At 48.4% G+C, this 25,758-nt stretch overlaps 1 protein-coding gene and 1 long non-coding RNA gene across 3 annotated transcripts in view; both read left to right on the top strand.

Annotated features, from left to right (window-relative positions):
- The first annotated feature begins 266 nt into the window (after window positions 1-266).
- LOC142468704 (uncharacterized) lies at window positions 267-11,297 on the top strand. Of its 2 annotated transcripts, none has more exons than XR_012788854.1 (3): window positions 267-405; window positions 4,554-4,668; window positions 7,535-11,297. It is a non-coding gene; the product is annotated as an uncharacterized LOC142468704 (long non-coding RNA). The 2 variants fall into 2 exon arrangements; XR_012788853.1 differs by having other exon boundaries at window positions 5,191-11,297.
- Window positions 11,298-17,117: 5,820 nt separating this feature from the next.
- Window positions 17,118-25,758, top strand: part of ZNF710 (zinc finger protein 710) — a 40,732-nt gene continuing 32,091 nt past the window's right edge. Inside the window, exon 1 of the mRNA XM_075575133.1 lies at window positions 17,118-17,569. The gene's annotated coding sequence lies outside the window, so the exon portion shown is untranslated. The remainder of the gene's footprint in view (window positions 17,570-25,758) is intronic.

Below are 25,758 nucleotides of genomic sequence, written 5' to 3'. Positions count from 1 at the left end.
CTACTGTCCAAATACCCAACACACACTTCTATCATTAACGGAAACTTCATGACTGTAATAGGAGACGTCGGACAGCGACTCTGGCTGCTCGCATCTTCTCTCATGAAAGTGCATTGTAAAGCCAAAGCACAGCTCCATCCACAGTGTTCTTGTACACAAAGGTGCATTGAAAAGAGCTGCTGTGTGTGCTAGTAGGATCCTATTCTATCCTTGACAATAGGGCTACTCCAGCCCAGTTCATAGGACTGCCCCCAGAACTACTGGACTGGCAGCAGAACAGCATTGGAGGGGCAACAGGAGGATAGATCGGCGTGGGAATTCAATGAAAGAGAAAAGTTTTATTTTATTTATTTATAAAAAGTTTTACCAGGAAGTAATACATTGAGAGTTACCTCTCGTTTTCAGGTATGTCCTGGGCACAGAGTTATGATAACAAATACATAGTTACATTAAGTGAGCAGGGTTATACATTATATATAAATACATTGCATGCACAGTAAGAGATAATATATGTTATAGGCCAGGGGTGCGCAAAGCTTTTGACCTGCACCCCCCCCTGACCCGCAGCCCCAGTGTTCGTGACCCCCCTCACCAACGACCCAGCGTCAAATGATGCCGTGGGTCATGTGACGTCACGTGAACCGCAGCGTTATTATACGCACATTGCCATGGCAACGCATAACGTCACATGACCCCGCGGTGTCGACGCTGTTACCATGGCGACGCGTCGACGAAGACCAGGCTGTCAGCAGGTAAAGGATGTTACAGAGGCCTCATGCCTCCCTCGGCATTTAATTTAAATGCCTTCGGGAAGGGCGTGGGGTCTCTGTAACCGCCGCGCCCCCCTCCCCCTTGAAAATCTTGCACCCCCTTTGGGCAGCGCACCCCCTAGATTCCGCGCAACCCCTGTTATAGGCGTATGTAACAGTTACAGACCAGATTAAAATGTGAGACAGATTTAGTTATGAAAGAACTTAGACTGGTGGCGGCTGTGAGAGTCTCCGGTAGATTGTTCCAGTTTTGGGGTGCACGGTAGGAGAAGGAGGAACGGCCGGATACTTTGTTGAGCCTTGTGACCATGAACAGTCTTTTGGAGTCTGATCTCAGGTGATAGGTACTGCATATGGTAGGAGTGAGGAGCTTGTTCAGGTAGCTGGGTAGCTTGCCCAGAAAGTATATGAAAGTTCTTTGAGCATTTCACAGTTACATAGTAGATGAGGTTGAAAAAAGGCATGCATCCATCAAGTTCAACCTATTCTAAATTTAGACGACAGATAATTGATCCTAAATCTATACTTACAATATATTGATCCAGAGGAAGGCAAACAAAAAACCCCAGTGACATATCACCCAATGATATCTCATAAGGGGAAAATACATTCCTCCCTGACTCCAGTGATGTGTGTTGTAGTTGCATTGGGGAACAAAACGGCATATTGAGTTGTAGTGGGTGTCACGTTTGCTAAGGTGAGTTTGGGGTGCCGAGCCGTATACTATGTCCCCATAGTCTATAATTGGCATTAGCATCTGATGTGCAATACGCTTTCTGACCAGCAGACTTTAGGGAGGTTTTGTTCCTATAAAGCAGGGGTTAGCAAGCTATTTATGCCGAGCCCCCCTTTTCATCCATGAAATTTCTCGGGGCCCCCCTGCCTGATGTAATCAAAATCACATGAAAAAAAAAACCTTTATTAAACGGTATACAATGTAATTACAAATATATATACATTTCAACAGCTTCCGCTTGCAAAATTATGCTACGTCCACGCTGCTGCTGAGAGCGGTGACATCACCAACTCTCCAAGCATGAACGCAGGGTGTCCTGCATAATTTTGCAAGCACGAGCGAGGGGCGTGGATCGGGGCTCTGTGTGTGGCTGTGTGTGTGCGTGTGGCTGTGTGTGTGCGTGTGTGCGTGTGGCTGTGTGTGTGCATTGACTGCTGCTGAGCGTGCTTTAAAGTCAATTTTGTTCGTCTCCCCAAGCGCCAAGCTTGGGAGAGCGTATTTGCAGAAACGCAATCCTTTTGGGGGGGGAATTCATCCACCTCTTTGCTACCTCCCTTCCCTCACCCCCCCCCCTTTTTTTCCCTTCCCCTCCTATTTTTCCTTCTCCCATTTGCCTTTTTATTCTCCCTGTTCTTTGCTTGCTGTCCCCAGTGTCATCCAAACTCCTACCTGCAGTATTATGGGCACCCCCACCCCCCGTTGTTTTCAATGTTGTGTTTTCACTTTTTTTTAAATTATTTTTGTATATTCATAGTATGATTGATATAGTGGCAGCCGACCCTTTCCCTCGCAGAGGATTACAGCGAAGCAGGTTGCCAGCGGAGGAGAGCAGGAACACAGCGCTATTGTAGGGCAGACACCGTAAGGAGGGGCGTTTGAGATCACAGCGCTGGGGTGTGCTCCTCCCCCGTACCTCCGAAGCCCCCGTGCGCGCACACACCATCACGTGGCCGCCACCTGCACTATCCTGTTCGGCCGTCTGCGCACATCTTCTTGTCTGCTCGCGCACAGCTTCTTCGCCCTCCCGCACACAGTGTCTGCCAGCCCGCACACACCAGGTTTCGCCACACACCGACACAGCACACATACTCAATCACAACACACACTCAATCACAACACAGACACAACACACACACTCAATTACAACCAACACAGACAACACACACAATCACAACACACACACACAATCACAACCAACACACAAACACTCATATCACAACACACACAGACACAGAACACACAGTTTCACCTGGGATGGGGGGGGGGGGGGAGAGGGAAGTACAAGCATGCTTCTGCTCTGATCCCCGTAGCTACTGCACACAGACAGGAGGAGTTGTCTCTGTGCAGGGAAGCCCCCGCAGCAAGCACAAAGAAGCAGGCAGCAGAGAAGCAGCAGCACAGAGAAGCAGGCAGCAGAGAAGCAGCAGCACAGAGAAGCAGGCAGCAGAGAAGCAGCAGCACAGAGAAGCAGGCAGCAGAGAAGCAGCAGCACAGAGAAGCAGGCAGCAGAGGGCTTGAGCTGCTTGGCCGCCCGTGCACAGCTCTGCCCGCCCCCAGGTTTCGCTGCACGCAACCTGTGCCCCCCCTAAATAATCTTGCGCCCTCCCCCCAAGGGGGTGAGCCCCCCAGTTTGCGCACTACTGCTATAAAGTACACCTCGTTTGGCATAGGTTTTGGATGTCAGGGTATCAATGTGCAACCCAAATATTAAATGGGAGTCAAAGTATTTAAAACTAGTAACAGGGGCTAGTGTGGTCTGGTTTGGAGCTCATTCATTGGAAGCTTTAAACATTTAGCCTTGGTCCCAAATACCATTGTTACAGTCTTGTCAGTGTTTAAAAACAGTTTGTTTTGGGAAATCCAATTTTCAAGTCTCAAAAAGTCAAATCGAAGTACGTGTCCAAGGCCGCAGAGGCTAGGGCTGAGTGCATATAAGATTGTGTCTTCTGCATACATGTGTATTGAAGTTTCCTTACAAGCTGTAGGAAGATCATTGATGAACACTGAGAAGAGTAGGGGCCCCAAACAGAGCCAAGGGGTCTGAGTTAGAGCCTGAGATAGAGATATGTTGGGGTCTACCTGATAGGTAGGAATGAGACCATTTCAAAGCATGCTTCCCTATTCCAGAGCACTGGAGTTTGTTAAACAGGATAGCATGATCAACAGTATCAAAAGCCTTTGCAAAATCTAGGACTTTTGCACCAGTGAGTTGTCCCCGTTCCATTCCACACTGGATCTCATTGCAAACTTTTAGGAGGGTAGTTACGGTGCAGTGTTTGGGGTGAAAGTCAGATTGGAATTGGCTAGGGAAATTTGTCTTGTTATAGTAATTGCTTAATTGGGAGTGAACACATTTTTTCATGACTTTGGATAGTATTTGGAGAAGAGAGATTGGCCTGTAGTTTGAGACTGTGTTTTTGTCCACATTTTTGAAGATTAGGACAACTCTGGCAGTTTTCCAGGTCTTTGGGATATGGCCTGCAGACAGGATAGAGTTGGCTAGGGAAACAAGCGGTAGTAATTGCAAGCAGTAGTAATCGCTGTATATTCCACGAGGTTATCCTTAGCAGCATGAAGATTATAACCAAGTTTAAATTATAAAACAGAAACTTTGTATAGTGAGTCATAGCTATAAATTAGGGTTTATAGATGCGAGGATTGGACCCCGGCTCCGCCCCATGATGTCACGGGTGATGTGCATCGCACGCAAGTTACACGCAGGCATCATACAGCCCTCCGAAGTCTTACTCTCAGCAATTATGCTATACCTGCTCTTCTCCCCGCCCCTGCCTATCGGTGGACTGAAAACAGCTGAAGGGGTGGTTACCATTCATTACCTAGCAGCCTAGTGCTAACCTGCTATTGGTTACCAGCCCTATTTATGCTCACCAAATCCTCCTCTAATTGGCTGAGCATAAACCTCTGTTTACAGTATGTGACGAAGTGCTTGCCCCAAAAACACCCTGCTGTCTTGCTGTTACCTTGCCTGCTCTTATCTTGTTATCTTGTTCCTGTTTTGACCTCGGCTTGTATCTGGATCTCCCTAGCCATCTACGCATTCGCTGACCCCTGACTTCAGCTTGCAATTGGACTTCTACTTTCTCTACGCCTGGACCCCGGCTACGCACAACGAGCATCCGACTTCTCCAACCCCAGACAACGGTGAGTACCACACACTATCCGACTTCTCCAACCCCAGACCACGGCGAGTATCAAGACCATTCTAACCTCTCCTACCCTGACACAGCTACACGACTACGACTCTGCAAACCGGACGCGGTTACGCGGTTGTAGGTCGGTGTATTCTGACATCCCCATCTCAGCCTCGCGGTCCCGTCCTGTTTGTGGGGAGCACCCGTTACAGTATGCTCAGCCCCACAGATATGGACCCCGCTGCAGTGGATCAACTTTTACGCATGCACTCTGACATGTTTAAACAAACGGAGAAACAGTTTGACCTGAATAGTCGGCGTATAGAACTACTCCAACTTACAATACAAGATATGGCTGACCGGACAAAATGTGTCCCTGTGCCCTCAGCAGTGCTTTCTCCCACAGCTGCTCCCATGTACGGAGCCTCCGAACCCCGACTCCCTACACCCAACCGAACCGCTTGGTTGACGCGGGTTTCTAAATCAATGTGATATCCAGTTCGAATTGATGCCATCTCGTTTTCTTTCCCAGTGGTGTAAGGTGGCTTATATCATATCTCAGCTTGTTGACGACGCCTTGGCTTGGGCTTCAGCCATCTGGGAACAGAGGCCGGACCTCACAGACGACATAGCCCGCTTCACCAGGGAGTTCCACAGAGTGTTCAACACACCCGGAGGTAACAGCTGCTTTATCTCTCTTCCATATAACCAAGGCATTGCCGGCGGCATTCTGGCAAGGCCTCTCCGAGGACCTTAAAGATGAACTCGCTACACAGGAACGCCCTACGGAGATTGAGGAGCTCATCAGCTTATGCATCCAGGTGGACCTAAGACTACAGGAGAGAAGCGCTGAGAGAACTCGACGCAAGCAACGTACACAGTGTTCCCACAGCTACTATGCAGGGTCCCTTAAAAAAAGCTTCTGGACCTGGAGGAACCCATGTAGCTTGCAGGCAACAAATTGTCGTTCGGTGAGAAACAGCGCAGATGTGTGTTGCGGTAATGCTGTGCACCAGGTACTCACTTGTCCCCATAAGTCGGGAAATGTCAAATTCCAGTAGGGGCCAGGAGAACGTTACTGGGAACATTATCTGCTTCTCCTCCTCAAACGCCAACCAGGCCCCTGATACCCATCACGCTAACCGGTGACACCTTCAAGGCCACCCCTTGGGCCTTTCTGGGCTCTGGGTTAGGTGGGAATTTCATTGACCAGGGATTTGCAGAGAAAAACAAAATCCCTTTGGTACGCAGAAGTCACCCCGTTGGTCTGGATGCTATTGATGGTCGACCCATACAACCCGCTTTTATTTCTCTCTAAACTATTCCTTTTCAATTACAGACAGGGGAGCTCCGCACTGAGAGGATCCAATTAGACGTCATTCATACACTTACTGTCGACGTGATCCTGGAACTCCCATGGCTCCAACGCCACAACCCTCGGATAGACTGGACAGAGGTGCAACCTTTCCAATGGGGTTCTTACTGCTCCCAGAATTGCCCTCTACTGTCCAAAGCCCTATGCGGAGTTTCCGTAACTGAACAGGTAACTCATCTTCTGCCAAAGATTTATTCTGAATTTCAGGACATTTTCAGCAAGGCTAAATCATGGGGCTGCCACCCCACCGGTCATTCGATTGCCCTATCGACCTATTACCCAGTTCCGTGCCTCCGCGAGGATGTTCTTATCCATTGTCACACCTAGAGACAAAAGCCATGAAGGTGTATATCCAGGAGAACCTACAGAGGGGTTTCATCCGGAAGTCCTCATCTCTGGCAGGTGCCGGTTTTTTCTTTGTCAAGAAGAAGGATGACCTTGCATTGATTATCGGGGATTGAACAAAATCACGATCAAGAACCGGTATCCTTTACCTCTAATTACTGAACTCTTTGACAGACTTCAGGGTTCCACCATCTTTACCAAATTGGACTTACGGGGAGCCTACAATCTGGTAAGAATCCGACAGGGGGAATAAGTGGAAAACGGCGTTCAATATTTGGGATGGACATTAGGAATATCTGTCATGCCATTTCGACTTTGTAACGCTCCCGCTGTACTCCAGGAGTTCATCAACAAGGTTTTTAGGGATCTTCTCGACCAGTACGTCATTGTATACCTAGATGACATACTGATCTTTCCAGAACCGTACGTGAACATCCTAGTTAAGTCAAACAGGTACTCCAACCTCTATGGGAGAATCACCTGTTCGCAAAATTATAGACGTGTCAATTTCATCAGACCTCGACATCCTTTCTGGACTACATCATCTGACACAGGTCTGGCCATGGATCTAGCCAAAGTTAAAGCGGTGTTGAATTGGCCTCGTCCCACAACCCTGAAAGCCGTAAAACGGTTCCTGGGCTTCGCCAATTATTATCGTAGGTTCATACAGAACTTCTCTTTCGTAGTAGCGCCCATTACGGCATTGACACAGAAAGGAGCCGATCCGGCACTGTGGCTTCCTGCAGCCATCCACGCTTTTGAGAAATTGAAAAATGCCTTTGTCTCAGCTTCTGTGCTCGTACACTTCGATCCGGAATTACTCTTTACCCTTGATGTGGATGCTTCTGATGTCGGGGCCAGAGCAGTGTTATCACAAAGGAATAATCCGCAAGCCAAATTGCACCCTTGTGTGTTCTTTTCCAAAAATTCTCGTCTGCCAAACAGAATTACAACGTAGGCAATCATGAACTGTTGGCCATCAAAATAGCCTTGGAGGAATGGAGGCACTTACTCGAGGGCACTGAAAACTCGGTTACCATTCTGACAGATCATAATAATCTTCTCTACATCGAAGGCGCTCGCCGCTTAGGGTCGCGACATGCTCGATGGTCCCTTTTCTTCTCTTGCTTTAATTTCATTATTTCCTATCTACCAGGTTCTAAAAACGTAAAGGCAGAAGCGCTCTCTCATCAATTTCTAGTAGGAGACAAGGCTGAGAATTGAGAGGAGACCATAATTCACCATCATGTATAATCTCCGGCAATACTTTTGACTCTTTGGAAGACATCGGCGCAAGGCCAGTCCGATATTCCAGAGGGACACCTTTTCACCACTCCAACATATCGCAGAAAGGTACTGAAATTAGGTAATTCTTCTAAAAGCTCTGGACATCCGGGTACGAGGAGAACTATCGAACTTCTGAAACGGACCTTCGGTTGGCCATGCATGCGTAAAGACATAGGAATTCGTCGCCCCATGTACTATTTGTGCCCAGAACAAAATTCCCCTTAACAGGCCTCCTGGCTTGCTGCAACCCCTCCCGATTCCGGATCGCCCATGGACTCATCTGTCCTTGGATTTCATCGTAGAACTACCTGTATCCAAAGGTAGGAATACTATTCTGGTGGTGGTCGACCGATTTTCTAAGTAGGCCCATTTCTATATGGGAATTGAAGAAGAAGGATGCAAGGCTGGAAAGGCGCTGGCAGATGTTTCACATGGTTGAGTTCAAACTGAAACTGATTGACCACATCATGAAATACCAGTCCACAATTACTCGTGAGAAGTCAGAGTTCCTGTCACGTGAGATCATCGCAGCCATCAATAGATCAGCTCAGCTTTTCCGCACCGTGAAGTGGCTCTGCAAACCAGCATATTTGCACTCTGGTAAAGCCTTTTCAGTCCCATTGTGATGATTTTTGCTCTTTTCTCCTTTGATAAAATAGCCTCTGACTGGGAGCCTGACTGCTATCTAATAGTAAGTGTCAAGGTTTCTGGCATGAAAATGCAGTTTCTCTGGGTGTATGGACTAGCTTTGACCATCTGGATGTAAGAGACATTATGCAAACAATCCAGGGTTTGTGTCCCACTACCTTTAATTTGGACTCCGTCCCAATACGCCTTCTCTTAGGCTGTTTTTATGTAATCGGCTCAGTGTTTACCAAAATAGTCCTGTACTCTTTGTAGATGGGGATCTTTCCAGAACCGCTGAAGGAAACAGTCATCAGACCTCTTCTTAAAAATCCTTCAGTAGACCCTGATTGCATGGCTAATTACAAGCCCGTATCTTGTCACGTTCTTCCTGACATCCTGGTCTGCAGTACCAATGCACATCCACCGGGAGTGCTGCTGAATCCTGACCTTGCTGAGATCCCCCTCTGCGGTTCCTCTGTCTGTAATCTTATCCTCTATAACAGCCTTTATAAGCTTGCTGTCCTGCAGCCAGATGCCTGTTTATACTGATTCCTCCTGCACCTGCTTGGTCCCTGCTGTTGCTGTGCCCTTGTCCTAGTCCTGTCCCCGTGCCCTTGTCCTGTCCCTGTGTTCCTATCCTGTTCCTGCTTCCTCGCTGCTCTGCCTGTGATCCTGACTACGCCTTCACTTACTGCCTGCTGTTCCGGCCACTGGGATTCACTCCTGCTGTAGAACTCCCTTTGACCCAAACCTTCCTTTCCTAGGGAAGGTTATTGGGAGTGTGTTTGCAACCCAACTGAAAACGTCTATCTACCAATGATATTTATACACATTCCAGTCAGGAATCAGAAGACGGCATAATACTAAAACAGTCCTGGTTTGTGTACTACATTGTCTCCTGGTGGCGAGAGACAGAGGTGACTGTTCGATCTTAGTACTCCTTGACCTCTCTGCAGCATTTGATACTGGGGACCATGGGATCTTAATAGAGCGCCTGAAGGATTTCTGTGGACTGGGTTGCACTGTTCTCAGCTGGTTTATATCCTTTCTCACTGGCAGGTCACAGTGAGTATCTTAAGGAGTATAATCCTCTGCACCAAAGCCCCGGTCATGTGGAATGCAACAGGGTTCTATCCTATCTCTTATGTTGTTAGCAGTGTACATGCTGCCACTAGGTGACATAATCAGACAGAATGACCTGGGTTATCAATGCTATACAGATGACACTCAACTTAACTTTGTAACGCTGTGCTCACGACAAACAAGGCGGGACTCCGGGACTGAGGTGGGAATTGGTAGTAACGCCACCCACAGCCACGGGGGGCACATCTGGAGAGTGGGTTGATCGAGGTAGCCGGGTCGGGGTTGGAGAGGTCAGAGCTGTCGTAATACTTGCCGAGGTCAGAGTAGGAGAGGTCCGGATTGTAGAAGGTACTATTAACCAAGGTCGGGATTGGAGATAGTAGAATAGTTGTTGTCCGAGTGCCGAGGTCAGGGTTGGAGAGTTGCAGAGGGTCAGAGGTAAGCCGGGGTCAGTAAGCCAGAGGTGCGGAGTCCAAGGATAAAGCCGGGTAGATACATGAAGCAAGATACAGCAAGACAAGACAAGGCAAGACTGCGAGGCAAAGGAGAGGTGAAACACAATGATACATGGATCTATGCTCAGCCAAAGTGCCAGTGGCACTGCTGAGCATATATAGGCCTGAGTAGCCAATGAGACGGGGACGGAGCGGAGGCGCGGCCTCAGCAGAAGCCATGATTGGCTAGAGCGGTGCAGGAGACAGGTGGGTGATCAGTGTTTCCACGGAGCTTAGGCGTGCTGCACACGCGTCACTTGCGCATTCTGTTGACGCACGACACAATCCGTAGGCGGGACCTACCCCCACAGTACCTGGTGACGTCACCTGTGCATGCGTGCGGCCTGCGGATGTTTCCCGGGAGGTAGTCCCGTATGTGGCCGGCGGGAGCGCGCCATAGGCGGCACGATTCCTGAATCCTCACAAACGTATCCTTTACACCGGGTACTAAGGACCCATTATCAATCATCAATAGACGGTTTTTTTCTGAGCTCCTTGAGTGGGTGAGTGCCAGTTGAGGTTGAATCCTGATAAGACAGAAGTGCTAGTGGTGGATGCTCACTGTCGGAAGACAACAAGACTACAGCAAGGTCTACCAACTGGCATTAAGCCTGGGGGTTTCCAGTTGCACAGATTCTGTGTTTGGAAACTTGGTGTTGTCCTTGACTATGACTTGACCCTTGACCCTTAAACATCAGGTGTCAGCTGTGATCAAATCTTCATTTATCCACCTAAAGAACAAGAGCACTTGATAACCCCAGAGGATCTTACTATGCTTGTCCATACCTTTGTGTCCTCACGAATGGACTACTGCAGTGCACTCTACCTGGGTCTTCCGGAAAAAGAGCTGCACCGCCTGCAGCTTGTGCAGAATGCAGAATGCTGCGGTCAGGTTCTTAACTAACCAGACTTGTTCTTGATACATTACACTTGTTCTCTGCACTGACTGCATAAATGCATAAATAAATGGTGAATTTAATTTAAGATTGGCTTAGCACTACATGACCAGGGTCCTGCCTATCTGAGATAGCTTCTAGTTCTACACTCCCATTCGCTTACTTCCATCTGCAGGTGAAGGACTCCTAACAGTCCCCAGAATCTCCGTGACTTCCTTTGGGGCTCGAGCTGTTAGCCACGCTGCTCCCACTCTCTAGAACAGCCTGCCTCGTACAGCCCAAGAGGCCCCTCTCTGGGAGTCTATAAAAACAGGCTCACAACCTACCTGTTACCCAGGCCTTTTATTAATGAACCACAGCCTATCCGGTATTTAATAGCTACAGTACCGTCCCATCCTGTATTGCATCTTTCCTTGTGTTTGGTCTCTTTTATAAGCTTAAATGTTTTATTTTTTTCCTTTTTGGAACTGTGAAGCGCTTGGAGTCCCATTGGGAGAAAAGCGCTATCTAAATAAAGTTATTATTAGTATTACTCACTAGTCAGTGGGGTTATTTTCCTACTTCTGGAGAAGAATTCACTTCTATTCAAAAATGAATAAGTTAAAAATATTCCCCCGCATGGCGAGGGGCTTCATAGCACATTAACCAGTGGCCTAATTATATAAAAAAAGTTATGATAAAGCTGTAATAACGGGCTACTACTTAACGTAATGAGGGTACAGACATTGTCATATAGCACTTACTCTGCAGTCATTTCTCACCTGTCTTTCTGTGTTATGTGACTGACTCACCTTTTCACGATTAATTGGACGAGCCATGGCCCAGGGGGCTGTTGCTGTATATTTCTAATAAACAACATAGAAACACATTAAATTGATGAATTTCTGCAACCCTGAATATGGTTAACTGAAAGGATCTTCCAAAACCTTTAATTGCTTCTTACTATTGAAATTAAATAAAAATGAGACAACAAGGACTATTTTTATTTCTGTACTAGCTGCTTCCTGAATGATTTACATATAATGTATGAAGGATATTTGCTTTAAGCTTTATATTGCTAATTGTTTCTGTTTTAGGAACACTGAATTATAACGAATTATATAACTGCTAATTGTTATTTTACATCCGAAGTTCTGAACACAGACTATTCTAGAATGAAGATATATTAGACAATAGAAATACAACAGAAGCATCTCTTATTAAATGTTCTTTCCTGCATGTTTGTATGATGTACATTTATTTTGTGATCTGCTTGTTTGATCATCACACCTGGTCATGTCAAAGTATACCAGAGTAATTTGTGTTCAGGTGTTATCTGATTGGATGTAGCAGGTATACACTGCTTAATGTTATTCATTTTAGTCCAATGTAATATGTGAATTGTAGGTCTCTGATAGTTAAAGCTGTCACACCATTAAAAGTTGTCATGTTGTGAAAACAGAGGTCAGGGTACAGAGAAATCACGTGTGTGTATGTCACTTTCTGTCACTTGTTAGTCTTCTTTCTTTTAAGGAATTCTTTAGGGGAACTTTATCGCCCATAATAACAATGAAATAATGCAGCCAATGTGGTCCTAAAACGTATATATTAATGGGAATTGCTATGTTCACCGGGAAAGGATAAATCACTAGGGGGAGAGGGGGAGAGAGAAAGGATAAATCACGAGGGGGAGAGGGAAAGGATAAATCACGAGGGGGAGAGGAAAAGGATAAATTACGAGGGGGAGAGGGGGAGAGGGAAAGGATAAATCACTAGGGGGAGAGGGGGAGAGGGAAAGGATAAATCACTAGGGGGAGAGGGGGAGAAGGGGAGAGGGGGAGAGGGAAAGGATAAATCACTAGGGGGAGAGGGGGAGAGGGAAAGGATAAATCACGAGGGGGAGAAGGGGAGAGGGGGAGAGGGAAAGGATAAATCACTAGGGGGAGAGGGGGAGAGGGAAAGGATAAATCACGAGGGGGAGAAGGGGAGAGGGGGAGAGGGAAAGGATAAATCACTAGGGGGAGAGGGGGTGAGGGAAAGGATAAATCACTAGGAGGAGAGGGGGAGAGGGGGAGAGGGGGAGAAGGGGAGAGGGGGAGAGGGAAAGGATAAATCACTAGGGGGAGAGGGGGAGAGGGGGAGAGGGAAAGGATAAATCACGAAGGGGAGAGGGGGAGAAGGAAAGGATAAATCACTAGGGGGAGAGGGAAAGGATAAATCACTAGGGGGAGAGGGGGAGAGGGGGAGAGGGGGAGAGGGAAAGGATAAATCACTAGGGGGAGAGGGGGAGAGGGAAAGGATAAATCACTAGGGGGAGAGGGGGAGAAGGGGAGAGGAGAGATTCTGAGCACAACTCATATTGTCTGAGTTTACTGTACAATTATTATTTTTTCCCAAATAACAATCCTTTGCAAACACATCCCCAGTCTGTAACTTTAGGAATATTATATTTATTATTATATTTTACTTACCTGCTTACTGACTGTGTAGAAGTGTATTGTTACTAATGCTCGAATAACACAGGTAAATGTCCGCAAATCACTAAGAAATTGAAAGTGTAACTATGAAGTTGGTGAAACATCATCTTGATTTTTTGGATATTTTTTGTAAGAGGGAATTTATCTTTTAATCTTTCTTAACAATGGGCTCGTAATGCCGCCGGAACTAAAGGGGTTAATTGTCAATTAAATAAACGTCTGTGATGCTGATTGGCGCCAGAGCGCTGTTCATTTGTACTTGGCTATCACAGATTCCTCAGAAAAGCGATACAAATTTTTGTTATCCTTAATTTTATCTGTTTTTAGATTTTCCAGTGTAGTGAAAACTACGTTTGTATATAGAGTAATTTTAAGTGAATAGAATGACATTATTGTATAATTGTCCTTAGCTATAATTATAGGCAGATGCATTTATCACAATCAAGCCGTCACCAAACCTGTTCTTCTTCTAATAACTATATAACAGTTAAAGAAGCCGCTGTGCAATAAGCACATTTTAGGCATCCTTCTTTTGCTGAATTGTTGATTTTCTACCGGCCTTCCCTTCTTTGCACTGGTCCTCTGACAGGGAGGAAGTGTACATAAATCAGATTATATTAATGTTGGGATTCAGGGAACAAGATAAATACCCCCTCCTTCAGTACCATTGGAAATTAGACATTCAAACATGTTTTATAATATGTATCTCGCCCCCCAAAGATATCAGGAACCAAGAGGCAGCACGTTACTGCCAGGAGTTCACTCTGGTTCTAAGGGAGAAGGCTCTTTAAAAAAGCACGGACAATTGGAAAAGATATACCCCACCTTTACGTCACCTGAACTCTTTAGGTGAGCTAGGAAAGCAATACTTTTTACTGGCTCTTACAAATGGCATTCATTGTATTTGTGTTGTAAATATGCAATGAGTTTAACTGAAGCAAATCGAGCCCCTCAATATATCATACCAACCCAGCACAAAAAAGTAGCTTTTAAAAATATATATATCTCAATGTGCTGTTTATTTGTATTTCTACACTGGTAAAACTATATGTTAGACCTAAAATAAAACTATTGAGATTTTCTTCTTCTCTCGTCGCACATGTTGCCAGCTCTGATCTGTGATATTATATGAGAGTGGAAGGCTAAAATGTATGGAGATTCGTTGCTTATCTCTCTAGTGTCTGAATTACTGACACAACACACTCCTCCATTCCCTTTTCTTATTGAACCAATAGTCTAGATGGAACCAACTGATTTAATCCTTTTACCTTAAAACTTGCCCCACAAATCAAGCATCCCAATAGCCTGCACTCATGGCTATTGTCCCACACTCACAGTCACTCCCACCACCCATTGTGCCCAAGCACAGCCATCTACAGCACTTATTCCCTCACCTGCTGTCTCTGTAAATCTCCCATCATATCTCTCTGATTGTAAGCTCTTCGGGGCAGGGATTTCCTTTCCCATTGTCTGATTTTGCTGCACTTAATGTATTATTATAATTCCCTGTACTGTATTCTTTGTGAAGCGCTGAGTACACTTTTGGCGCTATATAAATAAACACATACAATACAACCAGTGAGGAAATGGACTGGTTTTGCTATTGAAGAAGTCGTACACATAAGTAATGAACCTTAATCCATTTCAGCGTTCCAGTCTCATAAATTACATCACAAATTAAGGATAACTGCCCCCTGACTTCAAATGAAGACATCTCAATCATTTCAAATTACATTTGTTATAGCTTCTACAGTGCACAAATTATTTTTATATAAAGCACCAACATATTTTGCTGTGCAGTACAAAGGAGGGGTACAATAAGAGTAAAATAACAACATTAGCATACACTGGTGTGGTAGATAATGAGGGCACAGCTACGATCTATGTATTCTTAACCCCTGTGGTGCCAGAGGCCAGGAACACATTGAGGAGCTGCCTTGCAAAATGGGACAGTAAAGTTATTCCTGACCTTGTTTCTTTGACATTAACCTCACCGCAATACTTGATGGACCCCGTAACAGTTAAACAGCACCCCTCCCCCCCCCGAAATCAATATGAGTTCAACTCACATAATGTTAGAACTGTGACACACGCCCATGTCCTGCTCCTTTTAAAACAAAGAATGTTTTTTTAGTGTTCAAAATCACGATTGAAATAACCATGGTAACCTTTAGGCTGAGTCCATGGTGACTGCAGCCGTGCGGAGGCGCGCTGAGGGAAAGCGGGTGCTTTCCCTGGCCTTAGTTCCCGCGCCGTCCGGGGCGGGCCAGTGACGTCACGGAGCTGGTTCGCCCTCATTGGGCGAACCACTCACGTGACCGGCCCTGCGCTCCCGTGAGCGCTCAAACGAATTTTTTTTAGCAGCTACGCCTCCGCACGCCCCTGCTAAAGCCGCTCTCATTGCGGCTGCAGGGGCTCACTGACAAGCGTCAGCGCGCCTCAGCACGGGTCAGCGCCTAAGCGCTGACCCTGGACTCAGCCTTAGACTGCACTGGGCTCTGGGGGCAGACCCATTTAACCTCCGGGACACCTACTATTTAAAGCGCATATATCTCCTGATAGATGCATCCAATTTAAAAAATAAAAAAGCATTGTAAAGAGCAAGAAGAAATATTCTGAATACAAAAAATGGGAAAAATGCTTGGGACGCTGCTTTAAAAACAGCATTCGGAAATGATGTTTGGGTATATTCTGTTCACTGGTAAATGTGATGCATCCTCCACGTTTCGTCATTACACTCCCTTTCTGTTTGTGCTACCAGCTTCAGAGGTTTCATAAGTGCGGAAAGGTGAAATAAATGTTTATGACAGAAGACTCCAGATCATAGACACTGTATTATCTTTCTACTTCCACTGAGCTAGTTTACCAAGTATTCATTTCCTCAAACCTTAGTAGCCCAGAAAACCCTCCACAAAAATGTGACATAGTGTTTACAGCGGGACTATAAATGTAGATTTCTTTCTTTCTTATTAAACTATGGAATGGACTCATTTACTCCAAGACATATCAGATATGTGATGCTGGTCAAGTGACCACATGACTCTGGTTTTCCAGGGGCTGCCTGCTGCCCTCCTGCTCAGTAAGGTAGAATGCATCTTCCTATAGGGAAAATCTGTGAACCAAGACAGATCATGTTTACTGTATGTCATCTAGCAAGGCGGTCACCCTAGAGGTGTATTTGTATGGAAAAAGGTGTCAGAACTCTACGCAAATTAATATTAATGTATATTTAAGGAAATGATTTGATCTACATCAAAGGAAATAAATTAGATTTAAATAAGGAAATGTGCCACCTTCCAGGTGGGTGAGTAAAGAATGTAGATACATGTATTTTGTTTGTTATTACTAAACACAATATTATATTTCATTTCAATAAAATAAAAATCTTAAACTCTCCACTCTCAATGTAGAAAATGGAATTAAATTAACTCAGCTGGGGTATACTTTAAGAGACCTCCAATTGTCCTAACACAGCCTCTGCTCTCCCACAACCCTAGGGCATCAATTAGGATAACTGTATTTACAAAATTGTCAAAGGGAATCTGGAACCTGTCAATATAAAATCAGATTGTGAATTTAGGTTTGATAGAGAAGGTATTCCAGAAAACTGATCTTCATATCAGCTAGTAAGGTGACCCCCTGTAACCCTTTCAGTTCTTAGGGTTAGGAAATATTGCTCTGTCCCTAAGATGATCTTCTGTGGCGCTTTAAAGAAGGAAAAAAAAAAGAGACTTTATTTTTAACAGAAACACCAAGTGCAAAAAAAAAAAAGAGATCTAAAAAAAAGGAGGAAGAGAAAGGAGGAAGAGAAAGGAGGAAGAGAAAGGAGGAAGAGAAAGGGCAGAATAAAAAGCTTCTGCTTTTAATGAGCTCAGCAGAGTTTCAAAGGGAAAAAATCCCCAGTCTTTGGTAGAGAGAGAAAGAAAACTTGGTGGATGGAGGAAGGGAGGAAGTAAGAAAACAAAAGATAGATAAAGGGCTGCTGGCTGGGTGGGTGTTTCTCTCTCTCTCTCTCTCTGTGTTTCCCCCTCTCTCTTTCACAGACACAGAGAGCAGGGTTAGGAGGAGCTGGGTTACATGCATTCACGGCAGCCCTGCCTCATTCCCTTCTTCCTGCCTGCCAGGGACACAGAGAAGCACAGAGAAGCACAGAGAGATAAGAGACCCTGCGACCTGTGCCCTCTCCCTGCCCCCGGAGAAGGAGCAGGGACCCCCTCACTTCTCCCTGCCCCCGGAGAAGGAGCAGGGACCCCCTCACTTCTCCCTGCCCCCGGAGAAGGAGCAGGGACCCCCTCACTTCTCCCTGCCCCCGGAGAAGGAGCAGGGACCCCCTCACTTCTCCCTCAGGGTAAGTGTAACACTTTCCTCTTGTATTCTGTCTCTCCTCTTTACCTGCACAGAGCAGACACCGCAAATGCCCCCACTCCTCTCCCCCCCCCCCCCCCCGGTTCCAGGTCCCCCTTGTAGGAAGGGTCACAGAGGGGCCTGGCCATTGCCACCACAGGGGGTACAATCAGCAGCTAACATGTCGCCTTCTCTTTCACTTCCACATTCACTTGTGTCAGAGAGAGGGAGAGAGAGATGGCGTCTGGAGGGGGGTAGATAGAGGAGAAGGGAGGGAGGGAGAGAAAGGAGGGAGGTATATACAGTAGCGAGAGAGGAGGGGGGGGGGAGAGAGAAAAGGAGCATAAGAGAATAATCTAGGAGTCCTGCAACTGTGCCCCCGGTATAGTGCAGCTTTGCCCCCGGTATAGTGCAGCTTTGCCCCCCGGTATAGTGCAGCTTTGCCCCCCGGTATAGTGCAGCTTTGCCCCCGGTATAGTGCAGCTTTGCCCCTGGTATAGTGCAGCTTTGCCCCTGGTATAGTGCAGTTTTGCCCCTGGTATAGTGCAGCTTTGCCCCTGGTATAGTGCAGTTTTCCCCCTGGCATACTGCAGCTTTTCCCCCGGTATAGTGCAGCTTTGCCCCGGTATAGTGCAGCTTTGCCCCCGGTATAGTGCAGCTTTGCCCCCGGTATAGTGCAGCTTTGCCCCGGTATAGTGCAGCTTTGCCGCTGGTATAGTGCAGCTTTGCCCCCGGTATAGTGCAGCTTTGCCCCCGGTATAGTGCAGCTTTGCCCCCGGTATAGTGCAGCTTTGCCCCCGGTATAGTGCAGCTTTGCCCCGGTATAGTGCAGCTTTGCCGCTGGTATAGTGCAGCTTTGCCCCCGGTATAGTGCAGCTTTGCCCCCGGTATAGTGCAGCTTTGCCCCGGTATAGTGCAGCTTTGCCCCCGGTATAGTGCAGCTTTGCCCCCGGTATAGTGCAGCTTTGCCCCCGGTATAGTGCAGCTTTGCCCCGGTATAGTGCAGCTTTGCCCCCGGTATAGTGCAGCTCTGCCCCCGGTATAGTGCAGCTCTGCCCCCGGTATAGTGCAGCTTTGCCCCCGGTATAGTGCAGCTTTGCCCCGGTATAGTGCAGCTTTGCCCCCGGTATAGTGCAGCTTTGCCCCCGGTATAGTGCAGCTTTGCCCCCGGTATAGTGCAGCTTTGCCCCGGTATAGTGCAGCTCTGCCCCCGGTATAGTGCAGCTTTGCCGCTGGTATAGTGCAGCTTTGCCCCGTTATAGTGCAGCTTTGCCCCGGTATAGTGCAGCTTTGCCCCCGGTATAGTGCAGCTTTGCCCCCGGTATAGTGCAGCTTTGCCCCCCGGTATAGTGCAGCTTTGCCGCTGGTATAGTGCAGCTTTGCCCCGGTATAGTGCAGCTTTGCCCCCGGTGTAGTGCAGCTTTGCCCCCGGTATAGTGCAGCTTTGCCCCGGTATAGTGCAGCTTTGCCCCCGGTATAGTGCAGCTTTGCCCCGGTATAGTGCAGCTTTGCCCCCGGTATAGTGCAGCTTTGCCCCCGGTATAGTGCAGCTTTGCCCCCGGTATAGTGCAGCTTTGCCCCGGTATAGTGCAGCTTTGCCCCCGGTATAGTGCAGCTTTGCCCCCGGTATAGTGCAGCTTTGCCCCCGGTATAGTGCAGCTTTGCCCCCGGTATAGTGCAGCTTTGCCCCCGGTATAGTGCAGCTTTGCCCCCGGTATAGTGCAGCTTTGCCCCCGGTATAGTGCAGCTTTGCCCCGGTATAGTGCAGCTTTGCCCCCGGTATAGTGCAGCTTTGCCCCGGTATAGTGCAGCTTTGCCCCGGTATAGTGCAGCTTTGCCCCGGTATACCGCACGTGGATCGCCCTCAGTCACCACTCGGAGAGTTGTTTGGTTATTATTTTGCTTGAAGTTTGGGTAACTAGAAAGTTTATCAGGTCTCTGACTGGTGAGATTCCTGCCTGGGAGATGCTGGAAAATGCTATATGTCATTCAACTTTCTATTCCATGGGGGTCTCCTGTGTACTTTGTCATTGGAAGGTAGCTCTCTCCTGCAAACTGTGGCAGAAATGTATTGTGTAGTTATTGAGGGGCTCTCATGTAGCCTTTGGGGGGATGGACAGGACCCTCATTTCCAGTGTTATAGACTTTATGGATCACACGTTGTTGTGCTGTTAGAATGTCAACCAACATTTTGAGCTCTTCTGCATCGAAGGTTAAAATGAGCTCCTTGGATCACTGACCCCATACATTTCAGCACTCCTGTCCTGCTTTAAAACCAAGGACCCCTTCGCACTTTGACAACATAATAACCTTTAACTGGTTTCCTTGGCCACCAAACATTTTCAATTCTAACTAGCCCTGTATTGACGCCCCCAATGATGTGGTAGCCGTCCTGTGATGTGTGTGCATTTCTGCCTCCTCTGCGTTTGGCAATCCCAGTTGTACCAGGAGTGATAGGAGGAGGCTGGGGGCTCTATTCCTCCCTATATATATATTACTAGCTGATATACCCGGCATTCCCTCCATTCGCATCTTTCTCTCTCCATTGCCCTCTCTCCCCCCCCTTCCCCTTTCTCCCCCGTTAACAGCAATCGGGGCCCCCTTGCACATGAATGTGGCCCCCCGTGTTAACAGCTGGGTCCCCCCCCCCCCCCCGTTCACAGCTCCGGCCGCCCCCCCCCCCCCCTCACATGTCCAATTCCCCCCCTTCAGAGCTCAGTGGGTGGGTGAGTGACTGGGTGAGTGACTTGGTGGGTGGGTGAGTGACTGGGTGGGTGGGTGAGTGACTGGGTAGGTGAGTGACTGGGTGAGTGTCTGGGTGGGTGAGTGAGTGACTGGGTGGGTGAGTGAGTGACTGGGTGGGTGAGTGAGTGGGTGTGTTATCTCTCCCCCCCCTGCATCTCTTCTCCCCCCCCCTGCATGTCTCCCCCCCCCCACTGTTTTTACTCCTGCAGTACCCCTTCCCTGGTTTATATGTTTGTGTCCCTAAGTCCATGTTATATGCTTCCTGCTATTAAAATGAATCCCTCTATTATAACTTGCTAGCTCCACAATATACAACACAATATAATGAATATGTGAAGGTACGGGCGGCCATTTTGTAATCGCAATTAAGAGTGCGTAGGGCCGCACGCCATTTTTTTAATGGTAATTTTGGTGAATGCGATTAGGGAGTGTGGGCCGGCCGTGTGTGCAGGCTACGGCGGCGTGTAAAGCAACCATCCGCGGCTACTGCTGCGTATGGCGGTGGTGTGTGTGAATCTGCGCGGCTACAGGGAGTGTGGTCCGTCCGGCCATGTGTTTTTTGAAGGCAGCAAGTTAAGGGAGAGTGCAGGGCTACAGGGAGTGTCGGGAGCCGGTTGGGAGCGAGGGGGGAGGAGCCTGAAGTTGGCGGCTGGGGTAGGAGGGCTGCGCCTCGCTTTCCCTCCGTCCGGGAGCTGGTTGGGAGCGAGGGGGGAGGAGTCTGAAGTTGGCGGCTGGGGCAGGAGGGCCGCACCTCCCCTCCGTCCGGGAGCCGGTGCAGGGTCCGCGGGTGAGTGTGATGGGGGGGGGAAGCCGGCGGGGAGATGAGCTGGGTGGAGAGAGAGAGAGAGACCGAGAGAGAGAGAGACCGAGAGGGAAGAGAGTGGCAGTTGGGTGACGTCATAGAGCCACCAATCTGATTGGCCAGAGGCTGAGGACCAATCCGATTCATCGCATCTAGCACCAACCATACAAATGTCAAATTTATATATTAAGATTAATTTTGTGTGTGTGTGTAAAAACACGCCTCCATTTAAGGGGGCAGAGCATAGCAATACTCTACAGCTAAAGAACAAATTAAAATGATATACAATTATTTTGTTAGATATAATTTTAGTGTGTATGTAATTGTTTAGGCTTTCAGTCTAGAGGTATATAGTAATCACATATACATTATGATATGCAATATGTGCTGCTGTTATATAAACATCATACACATACTATTACCAAAATAAATGTTATGTTATGAAGTAAACAGGTTTGGGTGTATTAGGTCAGCTTAATATAGAGTGCACTAGGTTTTGATGGGTGTAAAACAAGCCTTTCCAGTGAAATACTTGCTTATTTTTAGTTAGTTCACCCCCCCCCCCCCCTTTCTATTTGATGGACATCTTTAGTTGCCTTTTTTGGGGGAGGGGGGTGCTCCTGTCTTTAACAAGCATCACTTTTTTGGCATTAGTCAATCCAGTACCTCAATAATTTGTAAACTAATTGCCGTCTCACCTGTTAATTACCTGGGTATTACTAAACCTCCTGAGGAGAGGTATGAAATCCACTGTGGTGAAATATTGGTATATTTAAAAAAAAATTAAAAAAAATCTTATACTATATTAGTGAAAGCACTGCATGCATGCATGCCTGCCTGCCTGCCTGCCTGCCTGGATGTCCGGTGTCCCTAGGGGAAATCTCATTGGTCCCTTGGGCCGCCCCCGCACACCTCTCATTGGCCTGAGGCGGAGTGACGGCCAAAGGACACACACACAGGGACACACACACACACACACACACACACAGGGACACACACTCTCCCCCGTCAGTTGGACCGCAGCTCACCTTCCACACCCCCCCCCTCCTCTCCCGGTGCCCCTCCTCTCCCGGTGCCCCTCACTCTCTCCCCCCTCCCCACCTCACCCAAATCCCCACGCTCCGCAACATCCCCAGCCGCACCATCACCCTCACCGTGCGCCGCGCAGGAAGCGCGGCCCTGCTGCTCAGCAGCAAACTCCAGGCTCCTTCCCCCTCGCGGCGCGGCCCTCCTGCTCTCCCCCTCACGTGCGCCGCTCCCGGAGAGGGGAAGCGCGGCCCGGGCCTCCTGCTCTCCCCATCACGTGCGCCGCTACCGGAGAGGGGAAGCGCGGTGCGGGACTCCCCATCACGTGTGACGCTACCGGAGAGGGGAAGCGCGGCGCGGGACTCCCCATCACGTGTGACGCTACCGGAGAGGGGAAGCGCGGCGCGGGACTCCCCATCACGTGCGCCGCTACCGGAGAGGGGAAGCGCGGGCCGGGCCTCCTGCTCTCCCCATCACGTGCGCCGCTACCGGAGAGGGGAAGCGCGGTGCGGGACTCCCCATCACGTGTGACGCTACCGGAGAGGGGAAGCGCGGCGCGGGACTCCCCATCACGTGCGCCGCTACCGGAGAGGGGAAGCGCGGGCCGGGCCTCCTGCTCTCCCCATCACGTGCGCCGCTACCGGAGAGGGGAAGCGCGGGCCGGGCCTCCTGCTCTCCCCATCACGTGCGCCGCTACCGGAGAGGGGAAGCGTGGCGCGGGACTCCTGCCACTCTTGCCCCCCCCCCCCCCCAGCTTCCCGTACTCACCTCCTGCCCCAGCCAGATGCCACGGGGTCAAGGTAAGTCACACACCGTCTCCCACCCACGCACTGTCACCCAGTCACCCACACACCCACCCAGTCACTTTCACCCACCCACTCAGTCACCCACCCACTCAGTCACCCACCCACTCAGTCACCCACCCACTCAGTCACCCACTCACTTAGTCACCCACCCACTCACTTAGTCACCCACCCACTCACTCAGTCACCCACTCACTCAGTCACCCACTCACTCAGTCACCCACTCACTCACTCAGTCACCCACCCACACACCCACCCAGTCACCCACTCAGTCACCCACCCACACACTCACCCAGTCACCCACCCAGTCACTTTCACCCAGTCACCCACTTTCACCCAGTCACCCACCCACTCAGTCACCCACCCACTCAGTCACCCAGTCACCCACCCATTCAGTCACCCAGTCACCCATTCAGTCAGTCACCCAGTCACCCACCCATTCAGTCAGTCAGTCACCCACTCACCCACCCAGTCAGTCACCCACTCACCCACCCAGTCAGTCACCCACTCACCCACCCAGTCAGTCACCCACTCAACCACCCAGTCAGTCACCCACTCACCCACCCAGTCAGTCACCCACTCACCCACCCAGTCAGTCACTCACTCACCCACCCAGTCAGTCACCCACTCACCCACCCAGTCAGTCACCCACTCACCCACCCAGTCAGTCACCCACTCACCCACCCACCCAGTCAGTCACTCACCCACCCAGTCAGTCTCCCACTCACCCACCCACCCACCCACCGACCCAACTCACCCACCCAACCACCGACCCAAAGTCACCCACCGACCCAAAGTCACCCACCCACCGACCCAAAGTCAAACCGACCCAAAGTCACCCACCCACCGACCCAAAGTCACATACCCACCGACCCAAAGTCACACACCCACCGACCCAAAGTCAAACCGACCCAAAGTCACCCACCCACCGACCCAAAGTCACCCACCCACCGACCCAAAGTCAAACCGACCCAAAGTCACCCACCCACTCAGTCAAGTGTCACACACCCACCCAGTCACCCACACACTCAGTCAACTCAGTCACCCACCTAGCTGTCAAGGGGGGGGGGGGGGAAGCCTAACCCTGTCGTACGCCCCCCCAAAATTACATCCCGGGCAACGCCGGGTCTCTCAGCTAGTATATATATATTTTTGTAATCGCCTGGGCATTGCTCTTCATTACTTATTTAATGCCGTCATTCCATGTAAAAAATTTTTTTAACATGTCAGAAAAATGAACATTGTTAAATGTTGCATATAGTAAAGAGAAAAGTTGACTGAGACGGTGAAGCAGGTGGCTGTGATACTTATTCAATAAGTTCTCCCACTTTTAAGAGCAGTAACTTCTCCCACCTGTTTTATAAGTACCTTCCCACATCCAATACCCTATCTGTTCTAACCTCAGAACTGCAACATTGGTTACAGGTATCATCCTACAACACAAAATGTTCTCATTCATCTTAATGGGGGGAAAAGTATTCATAACAGTACAGGAGAATATATTATTGATCCTAACCTATAATGAAATGAAAAACAAATGTTCATGTTGTACAAAATCAGGTTTATTTTAATAAATCCTTCTTGGAAACGAAGACGATACAGTAAGAATGGGTCTATCCCACCAAAGGACGTATCCAGAGATAATAACAAATTGATAGCTCATTTTGCTACAGCGATGAGGTGCGAGACCGCAGCGTTGTGGAAACAGAACACGATCCCTTCTATTGAAAAAATTCGCAATCGAATTTGGTTTATATGCCAGATGGAAAAGTTAACGAGTTTGGTTAACGACACTGGCCCAAATTTCCAAAAGGTCTGGCTGCCTTGGCTAGCGCAGTCTGATATTCAAGGGGTGAACGTTGCTACCATATGGCATTGCTAGATTTAGGTGAGTCGTCCCTGACCTGGACTAAGAGGACCGTGACGGGCTGTCAGAGAGATAGCGGGAGTTATACCCATTAACATTAGACATAATAGACACCCGGGAATCGGGTTAACGAAGCCAGGTCAAGACGCTATGGACATTACGCCCCCCACCCCCCCCCCCTCTCCCCCTAGGTGTTGTTTTCCCTTGTGTTTTTGTCAGTATGTCTATCCCTGTTCGTCCTTAGAGAAGGACACAAGGTGCTGCGTCACCAACAGCAGACAAAATGTTTGGACAACAATGTGTAAAAAGTGATGCTTTACCTTGTAAAATAAAATCAATAAAAAAAAAGTTAAAAAAAAAAAAGAATGGGTCTATCCAGACTGTAGTTGAAAGTGCTAGTAGCCGTATTGATACAGACTAAGTATAGGTTTGTTGTCGGTTGTAATAACTTTTAGTTGACTTCATACATGAAATGATGGTGTACAGAGATTTCAAAACCTCAGAGGTCTCTTCAAGTGCACAAGTGACATGATGTACCCACACAGACCTGGTGTTCTGGCCCAAGCACACCCTGATCGATGAGTAGGGGTGGGAAATACTGGAAATACTGGTCTGGGCTGATGGGAAATTAACAGGGACCTGGGAGGGGGAGGGAAAGCAGTCCATCCTGGTAAAAAGGCAGAGGGGTTACCAAGGCAACTGGCTGAAGCCAAGAAACCCACAATGGGTCGGTCGCAACATTGTTGCAACAGCTAGGCTGAGGAGCACTGGTATCATGAAGATAGAGACAACACACAGTCCTGTTCCAGGACACATGGTATGTTTTCAAAAGCTCTGTACACAATTTATAAATGTAAGTAGCTCTGCTGGTTTGATCTAGTATAAGGTATCACAGTCCCACCTAATGTCCATCGTAAGGCCCTTCAGTCGGTGACCATGAATGCAGCATT

The sequence above is a fragment of the Ascaphus truei genome, chromosome 18, assembly GCF_040206685.1.
Source record: "Ascaphus truei isolate aAscTru1 chromosome 18, aAscTru1.hap1, whole genome shotgun sequence".
Taxonomy (NCBI): Eukaryota; Metazoa; Chordata; class Amphibia; order Anura; family Ascaphidae; genus Ascaphus; species Ascaphus truei.
This window is presented reverse-complemented; position numbering and strand designations above follow the sequence as displayed.